The sequence below is a fragment of the Capsicum annuum genome, chromosome 4 (genome assembly GCF_002878395.1).
Source record: "Capsicum annuum cultivar UCD-10X-F1 chromosome 4, UCD10Xv1.1, whole genome shotgun sequence".
NCBI lineage: Eukaryota > Viridiplantae > Streptophyta > Magnoliopsida > Solanales > Solanaceae > Capsicum > Capsicum annuum.
The window spans coordinates 30,465,243-30,485,765 of NC_061114.1; the positions used below are offsets into that span (position 1 = coordinate 30,465,243).

Below are 20,523 nucleotides of genomic sequence, written 5' to 3' on the forward strand. Positions count from 1 at the left end.
TTCTCTCTTTGTTTGGAAGTAAAGTTTTCTTATATATCCTTATGATATCGCGTGGAAGTTGATATTGGTAATTTTTTTATTTTGCTAAAATCATGAGACATGTTTGTGCATTGTTTCCTTGTCTTTTCTTCCGAAAAACTCAGCGAACAAGTACGGAAGTACCGCCTTAATTTGAATCCGCTATTTGTTGTGCGTTGACTTACGGGCGTTTCGTTAGAAATGTAGTTATGTTGGGATTAGTTATGATGGAATAAGTTATATTGGGATTAGTTATGCTGAAATTATTTTTTATTGAGTCTTTGATTTGTTGTTTTCAAAGTAATATGCATGGTATAATTTTTAAGAATAAATTAATTGATTATCAAAATACCCTCTATTTTATTTAACTTCTTTTTTATTTATATATATTTCTTTTCAAGCTTTAAATATTTATTCTTAAAATTAAAAATTTCATCTTATTTAGCTTAATTTTTTTGTGTGTGCATTTTCATGATTATATCGTGTGTATTTTAAAAATAAAATTTTTATCTTATTAACTTTAATTTTTTTTGCATGTGTCTTCCCATGATTATGCCGTGTGTGTTTCAAAAAAAAAACTCTTACTACATCCTATTTAGTTTGAAATAAAAACTTCCAACTTAAGTTTGTTAAAGTAAAAGAAAATTTGTTGTTTATGTCACTTCATTTAAACACATATTACTCATATTACATAGAATATTAAAATTTATTTTAATTGATATACACAATATCAATTTTCAAGTGATTAAAAAACTATTTAATTTAAAATATGTAATTGAACAATAGAGTCAATTGTGAAATGATAATGTGTATTAAAGTTAGGTAAGATCTTTGTAGTTGCTAAAATATTTTACAGATTACCAAATGAATGAGAATTATTATTATAAAATCTACTTACTTTAATTAATCTTTTCATTGTGTAGTAAGAACTTTTTGTGTTATCAATTCACAAAAATAACACTTGGAAGAGAAAAGTTGATGTTGAATTCCTTTTTTTTTATGCTTAAAAAATTATAGTATCTATATTTTGTTGAATATATAAAAGATTATAGTAACTAGTTTTGATCCTTATTATGTATGAATCTAACGTATTTTAATTTTTAATTTGTTAATTTTGCATTTTGATCCTTTATATAAGAAAATAACATATAAGTTTATAAAATTCACAAGCAATGGGATGAAAAAAAAATGTAAAGTTCAATTAATAAGAGGTTAATTTTTCTTAGTCATATATTTCTGTCGTTTCAAAATAAGATATTTTAGTCTTTTTAATTTGTCATAAATAATGCGTTTTAGATAATCAAGTAGATATCAATAATCTTTTTTCAATTTCAAAAGCAATAATTAGAGATTGAAGAAATAAAAGGAGATGAAAAAGACCGGAGCAATGTGTTTGTAATAGATTTGGGGTATTTTTGTCATTTTATAATGTTATCCAAGGATAAATTAAGGTGGGATAACTTATACCATCAAATATGTGGTATAACTTGTCTCGGGACTATTATTAATCCCGGAATAACTTATCCCAAGTATTGCCAAATCAAATGATGTATTAAAAATTTATCTCGAAACTATTATTTTATTTTGAGATAATTTGCCTTAATACCTCACACCAAACGACCCCTATTCTTACTTTTGATCTTAAGTTCACTGTCAAAACTTGACAAAGTTTGTTCCTTCTTTTTGTGATGTGATCCTTGGTTCAATGTTTTCGGCCTCGTCTTTACTGCGTCAATTCTTAAAAAAAATATTTACAAATTCATGTTGGTTTGGCTTGATCAGTTTTCAGCCTTCGTGTTAAACGATTTGTTGTTGTTGTTTGTTTGTTTTCAGTCACTGTTTTAAATGATAATTAGAATAAGTTGGTAGCATGATTTTTCTTCTTTTGTTTGTCACGTTAGTAATATTGATTAAAATTTAGGGACTTGTCCCATTCTCTAGTAAAATTAATTTTTGTATATCAAGCATGCATATTCTATGATTATTTGTGCATGTTTTTGTTTCAATTCACTTTGGCAAGCAAGCATTCTTTGAATATTTGCATTTTGACTCTAGTATTAAAATATTCATTTCCTTTCCTCTCCTTTATGAAGTTATGTTTCAATATAAACACAGCTTAAACTCTAGTATTAAAATATACATTTCCTTTTCTTTATGAAGTTATGTTTCAATATAAACACAGCTTAAGTTATGTGTTAATTTTTATCTTTTATTTGATGCATGTGATATGAACCACTCTGCCGTGTCTCTCGGACTTCCATCCCTCACATTCTGTTGGGTTAAACCCACCTTTCTTCGAGTCAAGACCCATGTCAAGTCCATAAAATGGATTAATGTATCATGGACAGCTTCTGGTATACATTCATATACATTGTATATACAGGCTTTACAGGTCAAAGGCGGTTGATATATGTCAAGATATGGTGCATGATGAAGCTTGGGAGCGAGTATATAGGGTTTTATAAGCTGATATATATAGCGTGTATACAGAAAAACGCAAAGGAAAGACTGTGATGTACAGATGGTATACACTTCAGAATAATGAACTGAAGTCCATGATTCAAAGCCCAAAACGTGGACAGCTTTATTGATGGGTTAATTAGGGGCCAATTTCAATTCTTGTATTTTTTTTTTTGTAGCTTGTATTGTTTATTTGTATTGACTAACATTTTAATCTTAACCTAGGTAAATTCCCTAAACTGTTGTCATTTTATTTTATCTTAGTTTTCTTTTACTTAATTCTTAATTTCTTCACCTAATTTATATTATCTTAGACGGATTAAATTGGTTCCTTCAATTTTCTCCTTAAAATAAGTCTTTTAAAAGTGAGTATTTTATTCTAAGAGGACACTTATTTTGTTCATATGATTAATAGTTTATTTGAATTAAAGTAATTTTATCCAAACTTAAAGAACTAATCTCTAAATCTAAGAAACTAATTTGTTTGGAAAATTAACTTTTCAAAAATTAGGAAAGCCTTTTTTTTTTTTTAATTCGATACTCTCTTAACATCTTCCGAAGATATTTTTTTACAAAAAAATTGACTTTCTTGTAATAATAAAAATAATGATAAATAAGAAACAAGTAGTAATGTAACCGTTCCTCTCTCCACAAAAACAAAATTTATTTTCCTCTTAGATCCAAAAGACAAATTACAACTTAGCTTAATTCAAGTAGAATGTTTCTCCTTAAAATAAATAAATGTCTTTTTTAAATGTTTAAATAAATAATTTTAATATTTTCTATAGAATCAAGTTTTTGCGAAAATTAGCCACTTTTAGTTAGTTAAGTTAGTTCTCTTTGGTAAATCGTTTTAAACGGACGTTCCTAAGTGCCTTAAAAACCTTCTTGCGATGTTAATTGAACCCTAACCCAGTTTCTCTAATTTTAAAGGTTTATTTCTATTTTTGAACCTTCGAAACTTTCAAGTTTTTTCTTGTTTTGTCCTATAAAAATCAAGTGGCGACTCTGTTATTTTCTCAAAAATTATTTCGAAATTTTCTTGAATTTTTTGAAATAGTTTTAAGATGGTCAAAGCCATTTTCTCTCTCAAATGAAATTCGAAAAGGATAAAACACATATATCTATTGTGTGTTACAAGGACAAGGTCATCAAGACCAACCCTCACACCGACAAACGTGAGTTTCCAGTATTAGCCCCTCAGAACCTCAACTTTCACCCTTTAAGACCCATAAAATATTTTCACATTCCGATTCATTGAACCAAAATCATTCATTAAGGCATAAACTATTCGTATCATCATACCAATACACTTGCAAGATATTATCATCATGCCATTTCAATTATCATCACTTGGGGAAATCTACGACCCCTCAAGCTCCAATCATTCATCCACGTGGGGGAATCCACGGCAACCTAGGTTCAATTATTCATTAGCTTGAGGGAAATCCATGACCCCAAGGTTCAATTTAAAATCGGTATATTTCATTAACCTTCTATATAATGTCATGGTTCCAAGATTAGTTCAATATGTTTATACTTATGTTCAAAGCCAATTTCATAAAGTGGGTTGAGGTTATTACTAATTTCAATTCCAAATCTTTTTATTCGAGGGAATCCACGGCTCCCATCCCAATTCCTACACCCATGCACCTAATGAGTTTCAAAGCTATCAATTCAAGTCATGAATAATTCACAAAAGTAATGGGAAAAATAATTCCATCCATAATATTCAAAGGCCCTCAACCCAATTTCCAAAACATCAATTAATCACATAAATAACAATTTAAACACATGTTTTTAACAAAAAAAAGTTTTAGGAAGAGATACATGATGACCGAGATATCAAGAGATATGGATAAGAAACCAATCTTAGATCCCTAGATGATTAACCTTGAGAATCCCTAGTTGTTCTTGACTTGGGAATTTGAGAGAGAAGAGAGAGTGTATTTGATTTGTTTATGGGTGATAATAGGACCCCAAAGTATTTTTAAGTTGTGGGTCACAATTTGAAAATAGGAGGAAATGATCAAGGTGCTCCCAATTAAAACACAGAAAAAATTGCCGCCAGTGACTACTAGTCACGTCACGACTCATGGCGCCAGGTTACGAGTCGTCTCCACGATATATAGTCTGAGTAGAGACATGGGATTACTGTTAACCTTATGAGTCATGCCATATGACTCATACTTGGACCTTAAAACCCGTAAGGTCCTATTTGTAATCACAATAGTGACTCGAGCACTTACAGTGGTTTGCCTACGACTTGCACACCACGACTCATAATGAGTCATTATGACTCGTTAGTTACCAATCGTGATTAGAATAGAAACTTAGGGAATCTACAGTGGTTTGGATATGAATGACACTATATGACTCGTTACCAAAGTCGTACCTAGGGCAGTGAGCTAAAAAATTCAGAGGCAAAAATCTGGGGTGTTATATTCTCCCCTAATAGAATCATTCGTCCTTGAATGATGAGTCAAGGCATCCATTAGCACGATTATAAAACAGAAACACAACCACAATTCTTTTAATAAAGTCAAAAAACAATGAGAGTAGGAAAATACGCATACCTTAAGCACGATTATCCAACTAAGGGAACAAGAACAGATATTTGGACTTCACGTCCTTTTCAATTTATCAAGTAGATGCTTCTACCTTATGGTTCCTCCTAGGGACCTTTACCGAAGCTACATCTTTAGTCCTCAAACGATGGACTTGCCTATCTATAATCTCAACATGAACCTCCTCATAAGATAAGAAATTCAAAATACCAATGTCCTCAATAGACACAATCAAAGAAGGATCGCCCCCACACTTCTTAAATATCAAAACATGGAAAACTTAATGAATGGAACCCAAACTCCAAGTCAAATCCAACTCATAAGTGACGTTTCCAACTCTCCTTGAGATCAAGTACGAACCAAAATAACGGGGATGAGCTTCTCCTTCTTAACAAAACTCATCACTCCCTTCATAGGATATACCTTCAAGAACACATAATCACAAACCTTAAATTCCAACTCTCTTTGCCTCACATCTGTATAGGACTTTTGGCGACTCTGAGCAGTCTTAAGCCTATGCCGAATCACCTTCTCCTTCTCCATGGCTTGGTGAACCAAGTCCGGACCGAAAAATCTTGTCTCACCAACCTCGAACCACCCAATAGGGGATCTATGCCTCTTACCATATAGATCCTCGAAGGGAGCCATCCCAATGCTAGAGTGATATTATTGTAAGCAAACTCAATGAGAGGCAAATTATCCACCTAACTACCTCCGAAATCAATCACATAGGCCCTTAGCATATCTTTCAAAGTCTGAATGGTCCTATACTCTCATCCATCTGAGGGTGGAATATAGTGCTAAGGTTCACCCATTTGACCAAGCCTCTCTGAAATGAATGCCAAAAGTAAGAAGGGAACTGTGTGCCTCGATAAAAAATAATGGAAACCATGACACCATGTAAGCTAACTATATCCTCAACAAATAACTTAGCATAATTCTCTCCAGAGTAGGTATTCCTCACAAGCAAGAAATAGTCATACTTAGTCATCCTATCCACGATAACCCAAATCGAGTCATGCTGATTTCGAGACCACAAAAGACCAGTAATAAACTACATATTGATCACTTCCCATTTCCACGGGTAACTCAATATCTTGAGACAACGCACCCAGCTTTAAGTGCTTAACCTTAACATGCTGACAAACTATATACTTAGCCATAAAATTGGCCTTATCTTTCTTCATATTGTTCCACCAATAGATCTTCTTCAAGCCATCATACATCTTCGTTAACCTAAGATAAACTGTATACCTCGACTTATTAGCCTTAGTTAAAATCCTTTCTCGTAGCCTATCAATATCCGAAACACACAACCTACCCTGGTACCGCAAAATACCATTATTACCAATCTCAAAATCCATAACCTTCTGCTGGCCTACCTCATCCTTAATCTGCATCAAGATAGAATCTAAAACCTACTTTTCCTTCACTTCATTTCCATAAGATGACTTCACCACCTCTTGAACAATCACACCTTCATCCTCAAAATCCAAAAAAATGAACTCCAAGATTAAACAACTGGTGAATATCCTTCACCAATCCTCGCTTCTCCTCGTCTATATGAGAAAAGCTACCCATAGACAACTTGCTAAGAGCATTAATAACCATATTAGCTTTACTTGGGTGATAATAAAGACTCATATCATAGTCCTTGAGAAACTCAAGCCATATCCTTTGCCTAAGATTCTACTCTTTATGGGTCAACACATAATAGAAGCTCTTATGGTCTGAATAGATATCAACATGCACTCCATATAAGTAGTGACGTCAGATCTTCAATGCAAATACCACCGCTGCCAACTCTAGATTATGAGTTGGATAATTTTTTTCATGGACCTTCAGTTGCCTAGAAGAATAATCCACAACCTTACCATGCAACATCAATACACAATCCAGCCCCACATGGGATGAATCACAGTACACAAAAAAACCATCAGTACCCTCAGGCAGAGTCAAAATTAGAGCAAAAGTCAACTTATCCTTCAGCTTCTTAAAACTACCCTCAGAAGAATCAGATTATAGAAACTTTACCTTTTTATGAGTCAAACTTAATCAACGGAGTAACAATAGAAGAAAAGATCTCCACAAACCTCCTATAATACCCTACTAAACCTAAGAAACTCTAAATATCGATTGGAGTCATGGGTTTAGGCTACTTCGTAACCGCCTCTACTTTCTGTGGATCTACCATTTTTTTACTATAAACAACATAACCAAGAAAGGTCTCAACATTCAACCAAAACTCACACTTAGAAAATTTGGCCTACAATTGCTAATTCTTAAAAGTCTACAACACTACTTAGAGGTGATTGGCATGATCCTTCTCACTCTTGGAATATACCAAGATATTATCAATAAACACGATTACAAAAAAATCTAAGAACTGTCTGAATACCCGGTTTATGATGTCTATAAACATAACCTGAACATTAGTCAACCCGAATAACATCACCAGAAACTCATAATAACCATATCGGGTTTGGAAGGCAGTCTTAGGGATGTCCACCTCCCTAACCTTCAACTGATGATAACCCGATCGAAGATCAATCTTAGAGAAACATCTAGCACCTTGAAACTGGTCAAAGAAATCATCAACCCTAGAAAAAGGGTACTTATTCTTCACTGTCACCTTGTTCAACTACCTATAATCTATGCACATCCGAAGGGAACCATCTTTCTTATGTATGAAGAGCACAAAGCACCCCACAGAGATATACTAGGACAGATAAAACCCTTATCAAACGGATCCTTTAACTGCTTTTTACGTTTTTTAACTTAATTGGAGACATTCTATATAAATAAATAGAGATAGGATGGGTATTTGGTAAAATATCAATTCCAAAGTCTATTTCCCTATCGAGAAGAATGAAAGGAAGATCATCAGGAAACACTTCAGGAAATTTGTTAACAACAGGGGTAGAATGTAATAAGGGAACCTCAGAACTAGAATTTTTAACCCAAATGAGATGATATAGACACTCCTTAACAATCAACTTTCGACAACTAAGATAAGAAATGAACCTTCTCTTAGGAACTGAGGAATATCTTTCCTATCTTGTTACCAATTCATTTAGGAATTAGAAACCGACCTTACAGGTTCAATAATCTAGAGAAACGTAACACGAGTGGAGCCAATCTGTCCCCATGGTCACATCAAGATCTATCATATCTAATTCAATCAGATCCACCCATGTCTCCCTATCACCAATAGATACTACACAATCCCTACAAACCCTTCTAGCCATAACAGAATCACCCACTAAGGTAGACATAGATAAGGGATTAGAAATACACTAAGAACCAAAACCAAAATGAACAATCACATTAGGGGTTAAATAAGAAAGTGTAGAACTCGAATCAACCAAATAATATACATCACAAGAGAAAAAGTTTCAATGTACCAGTGATGACATCAGGAGATGCCTCAAATTCTTGATAGGTAGCAAGAACATAAAGACAATTCCAACTAGTGCCGATACCAAAAGTAGCACCCTTAGGTGCAGGAGATGATAAAGTATCAACCAGAACCTTATTTACTCCAGAAGCAACCTTAGCTGGAAAATGCCACTGCAGATGGCCCAGTTGACCATAATTATGGTACCTATTCCTCCACTAATTACACTGAACATGATATAACTATCCAAAGAATCTGCAAAGAGGATATAATTGAGCTAACTGAGCTCTACTAGCCTGAGACTGAGAACCTTGGGCTTCAAACCCACTGTTAGTCTAAAGGTGACGATCACTAGATGACTTAGGATATGAAGCACTAGCCGTAAAATATGAACCTAATTTTCCCCAAGTCCCCTTCTTGATTCACTGCCTACCAACTCTACCTAAACTTATTGTGAATACCTAAACTTGTTATTCTACCTCTCTTCTATCTTAATTTATTCTTTTTTCATCTTTAACCTGTTGCATATATACCATAATCCTAGAGATATCCATGTTATTATTCAACTTAGCCTCCTTACACTTTAGTACCAAGTACCGAGACAAAACCAAAACAAACTTCCTTATTCTCTCTCTCATACTAGACACAATCTTCAGGGCATAACGAGATAGCTGGTGGAACTTCAAAGCATACTTCTTCACAATCATCTTTCCCTACTTTATGTTCACAAACTCCTCAACTCCTGAGGAAAGAAAAGATCAAGGAAAGTAATAAAAAATTCCTCCTACATAGACTATTTAGCATCACCACCCCTTGACTGCTCCCACTCCCTATATCACTAGTATCCCACATCCTTTAAATAGTATGAGAAAAGCTCTACACCCTCCACATCAGTAGCATACATCACCCTGAAAATCTTTTCTATTTCATTAACAAACCCTTGAAGATCCTTCTAAACCTTAGAGCTAATTAAGGTCGTAGGATTCAACCTCATAAATTGGCCAACTCTAGTGACCTCAAAAGATAGTGCAATAGAACCAACATAGTCAAGATGATGAGACAGGGAAGTCACCAACTGAGTCAACAGATGAATATATCGACAAAACTATGTATTAGAAATGTCTTCTTAGGGCGGTGGGTGATGAACATCATCAGCCCGAGAAGCTCGAGGGGGACTGGAAGGGACCGATGAAATTCCAAGAGGGCCAGTACAATTATGAGTTGGTATCATCATATAAATACACTTGCAAGCTATTATCATCATGCCATTTCAATTGTCATCACTTGGGGGAATCCACGACCCTTCAAGCTCTAATCATTCATCCACATGAAGGAATCAACGACAAACTAGGTTCAATTATTCATTAGCTTAAGGGAAATCCATGACCCCTAAGATTCAATTTAAAATCAGTGTGTTTAATTAACCTTCTATTTCATGCAATAGTTCCAAAAGTAGTTCAATATGAATATACTCATGTTTCAAAGCAAATTTAATGAATTAGGTTGAGGTTATTACCAATTTCAATTCTAGATCCATTTATCTGGGAGAATCCACGACCCACGTTCCAATTCTCACACCCATGTACCCAATGATTTTCAAAGCTATTAATTCAAGTCATGAATAATTCATGAAAGTCATGGGAAAAATAATTTCATTAATAATATTCAAGGGCTCTCAATCCAATTTTAAAATCATCAATTAATCACATGAATAACAATTTAAACACATGATTTTAACAAAATAAGTTTTAGAAAAGAGATACATGCCTGAGATATAAAGTGTTATGGAGAGAAACCAATCTTATAGCCCTAGATAATTAACCTTGAGAAACACTAGTTGTTTTTGACTTAGGGATTTGAGAGAGAAATAAGAGTGTATTTTATTTATTTATGGGTGATAATGGGACCCCAAAGTATTTTTAAGTCATGGGTCACAATGAGAAAAAAGGAGAAATAACCAAGGTGCCCCAATTAAAACATAGGAAAAACTGCCGCTAGTAACTACTAGTGATATCACAACTCGTGATGTCTGGTTATGTGTCATTTCAATGGATCATAGTCTGAGCAGATACATGGGGCCTACTTACTATTAACCTTATGAGTCATGACATACGACTCATACTCGGACCTTATGACTCATAGGGTCCTAGTCGTAATCACAACAGTAACTCGGGCACCTATATTGGTTTGCCTACAACTTGAATACCATAAATCATAATGAGTTGCGACTCGTTAGGTACCAATTGTGACCAGTATAGAAACTTAGGGAACCTACACTTTTTTGGCTATGGATGACCCAAAACAACTTGTATAGAGTCTTCACGGCTCATTACCAAAGTCGTACCCTGGCCAATTAGGTCAGAAACTCAAATATTTCAGAGGTAAAAATCTGGAGTGTTACATTATGCTTAACGATTTGGATTACTGGTTATCAATTTTAAAATATACTAATTTGCTAGCTACTCTAGAAGATAACAGTTGATTCGGTATCAGATTTGCAATTAATGAATGGTTATTGGATGGTGTAATGGATAAATTTAAGATACAATGAAATATCAAGAGATAATTGATAGTTCCTCAAATTTTTCACTGACTAAGTTATTTGTATACTTTGATTGATCTATTTATCAATCTTTTAGGCTTATTGAGTTTTGTTCATACAATTATTTAATAGGTTAAAATATAGAATCAAATAAGATTTTTTTTCTAGACCTAAAATGAATTTAGAAATATTTTTAATTACTAGATTTATAGAAAAATAAAATTTTAATATTATTTGAATTTTTATATTTAATATCAAACTTTGTGAAGGACACATTTGGATTGTTTCATTTTTGTTGCGATCCTTTGAGTTGACAAGAATAATTTATGTTTTTGTTTAAGAATTAATTCTAGGATTTCTTTATATTTTAGGAAGTCTAACTGCACTTTATAGTTAGATGTCACAAGAAGTGGCATTTTATTTTCTAAACTAAGAAGTGAATGGAATAATAAATGGAGTTTTATATGTTAGATTGACAAAAGATACTTGATATATCTAGGGATAATAATATAATTATAATAATTCTTGATGGGTTAATGGTTTATCCGATAAGAAAATTGAGTAATTCGCCCCTGCATAAACCATTAATTATGATATTTGATCCATTCTCCTCCTACTAATCTGATAACCCATTACCAATAAGATAATAAACAAATTTTGTGGTAGGGTTAATGGTTGTGGTTTGATTTTGAATAGCCGTATGGTATATTTTGATGTAATTCTAGGCATGGATTGATTATCTACTTACCATGCGGTCTTGAGTTGTTTTACTAAGATCGTTACATTAGCCATGCCTGGCGTACCCTCAGTTGTGTGGCAGGATTCTATTAGACATGTGCTAACAGGGATTATTTATTATGTTCAACCTAGAAAACTGATACTGAGGGGTTGTGAGTCATTTGTTGCTTATGTTTGGGATGTATGAGAGTCTATTGATTGATTCCATTCCTATTGTACATGATTTTCTCAATGTGTTTCTGACCAACCTACCCCACCTTTCTCTTGAGAATGATATAGAGTTTATTATTAATCTCGATCCAAGCACCTAACCTATTTTGATTGCTGTATATCGTATGACTCCTGTTGAGCCAAAAGAGCATAATAATCAATTTCAGGATCTTTTAGGTAAGGGTTTTATCAGACTGAGTGTATATCCTTAGGGTGCTCTAGTTTTAGTTGTAAAGAAAAAAGAATGGCTCTATGAGTATGTGCATTGACTATAGAAAGTTCAATAAGGTAACCGTGAATAATAAGTATCCTATGCCTCATATCTGTGATTTTGTTGATCAGCTTCAGGGTGCAATAATGTTTTCTAAGAAAGATTTGAGGTTTGTTTGCCATCAGTTAAGAGTTAGGGCTGTAGACATCCCTAAGACAACCTTCAGGATTATGGTTATTTTTAGTTTTTGTGATGTCTTTTGGGTTGACCAATTCCCCTAAAGCTTTTATGGATCTGATGAACCATGTGTTCAGTCTATATTTAGACTCCTTTGTGATAGTATTTATTGATGAAATTTTTGTGTATTCGAGTAGTAGGAAGAAGAACGAGAAATATTTGAGGACTGTGCTTCACACTATGAGAGATCATCGACTTTATGCCAAGTTCTCAAAGTGTGAGTTCTATTTTGATTTTGTAGCTTTATTGGGGAACATAGTGTCCAAGGATGGTATTATGGTGAACCCAACAAAGATTGAATCTATTCGTAGTTAGGATATTCCTATATTGCCTACTGAGGTTCTTAGTTTTATTAGGTTGGTAGGTTATTATAGGTGGTTCATTGAGCGTTTCTCTTTTATTATAGCCCCCATGAATGGATGACCAGGAAGGAGTTCTATTTCAGTAGTCTGCGAGTTGTAAGGCAAGCTTTCTAAAGCTCAAAGATTTGCTTACTTTAGGTCATGTTCTGACTCTTCCAGTTGAGGATGAGGATTTTTACTATCTATTGTAATGCATTTGGTATTGGTTTTGGGTATGTTCTGATGTAGTAGGGCTATGTGATTGGATATGCACTAAGGCAACTGAAGTTACATATGCGCAACTACCTTATTCATGACTTAGAGTTGACAGTGGTAGTGTTTGCACTTAGGATTTGGAGACATTATTTTTATGGGGTTAACTGTGAGATCTTTACTGATCACCATAGTCTTCAGTATATTATGACTCAGAAGAAGCTTAATTCGAGGAAACATAGATGAATTGGGTTATTGAAAAGCTATGATATCTCTATTCTCTTCCATTCGGGAAAAAGTAAACATGGTAGGGGATGCCTTGAATCGAAAGTCAGTGAGTATGGTTAGCTTAGCCATTATCTCAGTTTCTTAGTAGCCGTTAGCTTTAGACATCCATTCCTTAGCTAACTTTATAGATTATTTGGGTATTTCTGACTCTCGGAGGATCATTGCTAGTATTAAGGCTAGATCTACCTTTTTGGAGTAGATTCTAGGTCATCAGTTTGAGGATAAATAGCTTCATAGCATTCAAGGGTAGGTGTTAAGAGGTAAGTCTAGGAGGGCTACCTTAGATTCTAAAGGTGTTATGAGGTTTGATGGTCGTATTTATGTTCAATGGGTTGGAGATTTAATCTAGTTGATTCTTCTTGATGCTCATAACTCCAGATACTCCATTCGCCCTAAGATAATTGAGATGTATAGGTATTTGAGGCAACATTACTGGTAGAGTGGTATGCAAATAGATATAGTAGGGTTTGTGTCTCGATGCCTTTGTTGTTAGCAGGTAAAGGCTGAGCATTAGAGGCTTGGTAGATTGCTTCAGTAGCTACCCATTCCTGAGTGGAAATGGGAGATAGTTATATGGATTTCATAGGTAGATTGACTTGTACTTCCCATGGTTTTAATAGTATTTGGGTCATCATGGATCGATTGACCAATTCTACATATTTTATTCCCGTTTGAGTTTTCTACAGTGCTGAGAGTTTAGCTCGTGTTTATGTTCAGGAGGTGGTTTGCTTACATGGGGGTACTTGTGTCTTTTATTTTAGACTGAGGCTCTCAGTTCACTATTAGCTTCTAGAGGATATTTTAGGAGGAGTTGGGTACTCAGGTTGACCTTAACACCGCATTTCACCCCAGACTGATGGGTAGTCAGAATGGACTATCTAGGTTTTAGAGGACATGCTCTGTGCTTGTGTGTTGGATTTTAGGATCAATGGGTCCAATGTTTACCATTGGCAGAGTTTGTGTATAAAAATAACTTTTATTCTATCATTCAGATGGTCCTATTTGAGGCGTTGTATAGTAGGCAATATTGATATCTTATTGGTTGGTTCGAGACTTTTGAGACTAGGCCTCATGGCACAAATTTGTTTCGTGAGTCATTGGACCAAGTTTGGGCGATTTAGGATAGGCTACGGGCAACACAAAGTATACAAAAGAGTTATTCTTATTGCAGACGTCGTCCATTGAAGTTTACAATTAGGGATAGGGTCTTCCTGCGAGTATCGACCGTGAAGGGCGTGATGAGGTTCCGTAGGAGGGGTAAGATTAGCCCCAGATATATTGGACCCTTTGAGATCCTTCAAACTGTTGGGGAGGTAGCATATGCATTGGCATTGCCTCCTGCCTTTTCAGTCATCCACCCAGTGCTTCATGTATCTATGTTGCGACAGTATATTCCAGATGAGTCGCATGTATGTCTGTAAGACTTGATTTAGTTGGACGAGAGACTAGTATTTGTAGAGGAACTGATGTTCATTTTGGCTAGAGATATTAGATGGCTGCGCTCTAGGGACATTCCAGTAGTTAAGGTTTAGTGGCGTCACCGTCCAATGGAGGAGGCTACATGGGAGATAGAGCGTGAGATGCAGGCCTAGTATCCCTATCTGTTCAAGCCTTCAAGTACTTCCTTATCCTTTACTTTTGCGGATGAAAGTCCTTTTAATAGTGTATGTTATAATGATCCTCTCAATCATTTTCCTTGTTTTCATATGTTTCCGACCCAAGTTATTTATGACTTTCCGGGACTAAAAGTTCGATTTTCGAGTGATTCATTTGAGAATTTTAGTGACCAAATATATTGTGGAATATTTAATCTAATTAGCATTTGATAGAAATTTAATTTATTGCCCTTCTAAAATATTTTCGATTTGTATAAGATTACTTATAATATATCTATATTACTTTATAAATAGTTTTATAAATTATTATTATTTTAAATAGAGATATTAAATCTAGCATATCTTAAAATATTATTATTATATAATAAAGGTTTTATTAGAGATAATTTTTCTGTTAATTATGGTATATTTAAAATATAATATTTATTTTAACACGAATCTATGCAATATCTGAATATTTATTTAATGAATTAAATAAAGTAGGATGGTGGCAACTCCACTTCCACGTGTAAATGGAGGGGCAACACAACAAATGGGATTAGGTGGCAGCTAATGACATTATTAAGTGAGTCATTATCATTACATGGCATGGCATGTAATAACCTTCCATGATTCTCTAACTAATATACATTTTCTTTCGAATACTAACTGACGTGAAAATTTCTCTAAAATACATTGAGCCACATTGAAGAAGTGGTACTTCACAAAATTTTGTAATATCGTACTTTATTCCAAAGAAAATTAATTATTTTCATCAAGTTATTCAAGCTCGTGTTCCAGTAAGGCACTATCTAGAGGCTTCTAGGATAGGATTTTAGTTTTGGCCTCCAGGTAGGCTAGGCTTATTCTATCTTAGATTGATCTTATATATAGTATTAGTATGCTATTATGCTAGTTTTGGGCAGATAGTTGTAGTTCAGATATTATTTAAAATATTTAATATCTTATTTATTCGGTTAAAATCCTATGCTAGTAAATTTTGATTCCGTTATCTTTTAGTATGATGTCGTATTTATTAGCTTAGGACGTGACATGAAGCTGCAAAACCTTGAATTCATACATTTTTTGATGTAGTATTTATTCTTGTAATGACCCTAACAACCATTTTTTTTGTTTTCATACATTTTCGATGTCTAGAGCATTTTTATAACTAGCCCAAGTTATTTATGACTTGCTGAGACCGACAGTTTGATTTTGAAGTGGTTTATTTGAGAAGTTTAGTGATACTAAATAAATTGTGAAATATTTAATCTAAATTAGCATTTAGCATAAATTTAATTTATTACCCTTCTAAAATGTTTTTGATTTGTATGAGATTCTTTAATTATAATATGTCTATATTACATTAGAAATTATTTTATAACTTAATAATATTTTAAGAGGAGATAGTAAATCTATATATTTTAAAATATTAGTAATATATAATAAACGTTTTATTAAAAATAATTTTCTTCTAATTATGATATATTCAAAATATGATACTTATTTTACTACAAACCTATGCAATACCCGAATATTTATTTAATGGATTAAATAAAGTAGGATGGTGAAAACTCCACTTCCACGTGGAAGTTCAGAGGCAACACAACAAATGGGATTACGTAGCAACTAATGACATAATTAAGTGATTCATTATCATTACATGGCATGCAATAGCCTTCCATGATTCTCTAACTAATATATAGTTACTTTCCAATGGTTAATTGACATGAAAATTTGTCTAAACATATACATTTAGCCAAGTTGAAGAAGTGGTACTTCAAAAAATATTTTGATATTGTACTTTATCCCAAAGAAAATTAATTATTTTTATCAAGTTATTCAAGCTCATGTTTCTGTAAGTCACTATTCAGAGGCTTCTCAGAGAGGTTTTTTAGCTTTGGCATCTAGGTAGGTCAGGCTTACCCTATTTTAGATTGAGCTTATGCATTGTATTAGTATGCTATTATGCTAGTTATGTTCGAGTATTGTTTAAAATATTTGATATCTTTTTTATCCAGTTAAAACCCGTGCTAGTATTTATTAGCTTAGGACGTGGTATTAAGCTGCAAAACCTTGAATTCTTTCCTTTTAACTAAGTTATATGAATGTTTATTTAAATGCATTGCAGTTTCGATTCAGGTTCACCATATATTCTATTTCTTTTATTTATTGTGAATTTTTCCACCACTTTGACATCGATTATGGTATGATTTGGGCTTTGGTTTTATAATTGAGTATGGTTACTGTGAGTTTCGATTTGAGTTCGGCATCTTACTATAATATTATCTGGAAATTATGGTACTGATTACTGTTGTTCTGAGATTTGTGGTTACTATGAGTTCTGGTTTAAGTTCGACATCTAATTATGAGTTCAGTTGTATATCATATATGTGACCTCTCATTATTACTCACTATTTTCCGTTTGAACCTGGCATATGGCCTCTTGTTATTATCCACTACTTAGGGGCGGACCTAAGTATATTTTTGGGGTGCTCCGACACCCAGTAAACTCGACGCGAAATAGGTATAATTACATAGAAAATATATGAAAATAGGTATAAAACATATAAAAGCACCCACTAAAATAAAAGTTGGTTGGGTGCACTGGCATTTAAGTTGATCCTTCACTGAAGGGACGTCCCGAGTTACCAAACCTTGTTGAGGTGATTTTTTATTTTTTTCAGCATTTTAATTTTTTAAGCACCCACAATTCTTAAATCCTGGGTCCGCCACTACCACTAATACTGGTTCGAGCCAGATGTCTGGGCTTTCGTTACTACCCATTGGCGCCGGTTCACTCTCTGTGCACATTTGAATGACTACTATAATTTCTTGGGATTAGTTGAATTATGATTTATTCATTTATTTTCGTCAAATCACTTCTTGTGTGTCCTACCGATTTATGAGGGCATGGTTGGATTAATTGTCTTCTTCAGTATGCCTGACGGGTAAATGGGAGTCCATTTAGGTTATGTTTGGTTTGACTTTTATTACTTCATTATTTATCTTTCTGTATCATTTTTACTTATTCCTCTATAGCATTTGCGTAGCTCGATAGTTGTTTTTCTTTCTATCCCTATTTACGATTGACTGAGATACACCCTCGTATTTTAGTTATACATTTTTTGTATTGAGCGTTAGTCGGCCAATGATGCCTACTGAGTATCCATTACTTTGGTAATCATACTACACTTTTGCATCTTTTTCATGATGTAGATCCGAGTACTAGCAGCCGACATTAACGTGATTTCTATTTTTTAATGCTAATCCGTAGCATGGTAAGCTTGTCGTCCTCCGGGGCTGATCATTCTCTATCAATTCTAGTTTATTCTTTTGTACTCGAGACTGCGTGTATATATTATGTATATTTTGGATTGTCTAGTACTGTGGGTATTTTTTAGTGGTGGCTCTAGTATCGACCTTACCAGGTCTTAGGATGGATTTATTTGTATATTTTGATCCTCTTTCTTCTCTCATTTTTAATATATTATATATTATGACCTTCCGTTTTCACTTATTATTACTATTATTGTCATTCATATTTGGTCTTTTACTGATTTCTACCTGTTAGCCTGTTACCTATTATTCCGAACTATGATTGACTTGCTTACTGGTGGGATAAGGTAGGCGCCATCATGCCTTAAGAAATCGGATCGTTACTGTTCTTATGTTTAAAACATTTGAGGTGAAGATCACCAATTACTCAACATGTATGAAGATATATAATAGAATTATTCTTAAACTATGCCACAATATGTGGTGAAACCCAATATTACAGCTAGTTGTTATCTACAACTTACAAACGACTATAATGCTTAATGAATATTACAGGTAATCATGATTAGCAGTTACATACAAATGGTAAATGAATATTTGATTAGCAATTATATAGAGATGATAAATAAATATGTTTGATTAGCAGATATGGTAAATGAATATATTTGATTAGCAGATGGTAAATGAATGTTTTGATTAGCAGGATTATGCAACATATATATGGAAAATAAAGTATCCTTAAAATATGTCATTTGATTGTGTTAAAAAATAAATATTTATATATTACAAATAATAATTATTCACATGTTATTATTATGCTATTTTCATTGAAAGAATGTCATACCATAACCAAATTGTACAAATGATAAATTGATTTTTGATTTTCAATTAGTACACAATATATATGAAAGAAAAATATATTCTGGCCAAGACCGATACTTTACCAGAGATGCCTACAAAAAATACTATATATTAGGATGATTCCTGTGTAATACAAATATTGAAGTTACTGCATTGTCTCGAGAAAAATAATTACTTTGACTCTGTTACGGTGAGTAAGAATTTTTTTCCCGTGCGTAAGAAAATTCATAGTATTTTTATTGCATCTAATATTGTGTGCTTGGGCTTATAGATTTCTAATATTATTGATTGTGGTTCGTATCCGTTGAATCTTGACACTATTCTTAATAAAAAGGCCCTGTTTGAAGTGTCTGTTAGGAGCTCGGATGTGAAAGATAGTGACGAGGATTATATTGTTCTTAGGATTTGCAATGATGAAGATGTTATCAAGCAATTTTCTTATTCTTTCGATGACGACGACTTTCCATTCTGTTTTGCATACATATATCATAACACATTATTTCTATTGTTTGGTGTCAAATTATAATTTCAGTATGGGTATCATTGCTAACATTTAATATTATTGTTCCATAACATCTAGATACCAACTGTAAATAGGTCGTTATGAACATAAAGAAGTCACGATTATTTCATTGTTACATTTTCTATCATTTTCTTAAAAATATAAGCACAACTATTTTGATTATAGTTGTTTATTGCCGACAATTCAGAATTTTTTTATTTTTTTTTTAGGATTTCAATCCCAATAATAAAGGGGAGCATTGTAGTAACCGATAAAGTTTCCTACATGTGAAAAAGATGTCACAGGTTCAAGCCTTGGAAACAGCCTCTTGCAGAAATACAAGGTAAAACCGTACAATAGACCCTTGTGGGCTACCCTCCCCGACCCTTGCGTATAGCAAGAGCTTTAGTGCACTTGACTGTTATTTATTCTGATCTTAACATGACATGATTACTCATGTTGAGAAAAGTATACTGTATGTAGAATCGATGTCATAAAAGTTAATGATGATTCAAATGCACAACTCTCAGGCACTAAGGTGAATAAAGTGTTTATGAAGGAGAAAATTGCTTAAGTCCTTTCCTTCAAGAGACGTGAAGACAATGACTAGACAAATGACAACTTTTACATTCTTTTTTTTGAGAATTAGTTTTTTTGTGAACACGATTTTTCATTGAGATCAGTTACTTCGGTTCCAAGGCTTAATTATTATGTATTGGCTTTTATGTTTTGTTTTTTGGGAATACGTTTTGTCATGAACATAATGATTAGGTTAACAGTTATTTGATTCCATTGCTCAATTATTATGTATCATACACTGCTGTTATGAAATTGTTATTTTACGCATACTAAATTCATTTTTGTTCAACTAATATGCTGAAATGAGCTTTTTGGTTGTTAGATTATTTTAAGTTAACAGTTGAACAAGAGGTCTGGGATGCACATGAAAATGTCTTTTCCTCTTAATTGCATGTGGTTATCTTTGAAAAATATTCAACTCCACAATTGAGTCATGCATAAAAGAGTGGGAAAGTGTACCGAAAATTAAAATGCTTAACAATTTC

The 20,523-nt window shown here is 33.4% G+C and overlaps 1 long non-coding RNA gene across 1 annotated transcript; it reads left to right on the top strand.

The window, feature by feature from the left end:
* Nucleotides 1–16,567: 16,567 nt before the first annotated feature.
* Nucleotides 16,568–20,211, top strand: LOC107869783. The gene is made up of 3 exons (XR_001673953.2): nt 16,568–16,728; nt 19,690–19,802; nt 19,990–20,211. It is a non-coding gene; the product is annotated as an uncharacterized LOC107869783 (long non-coding RNA).
* Nucleotides 20,212–20,523: the final 312 nt, after the last annotated feature.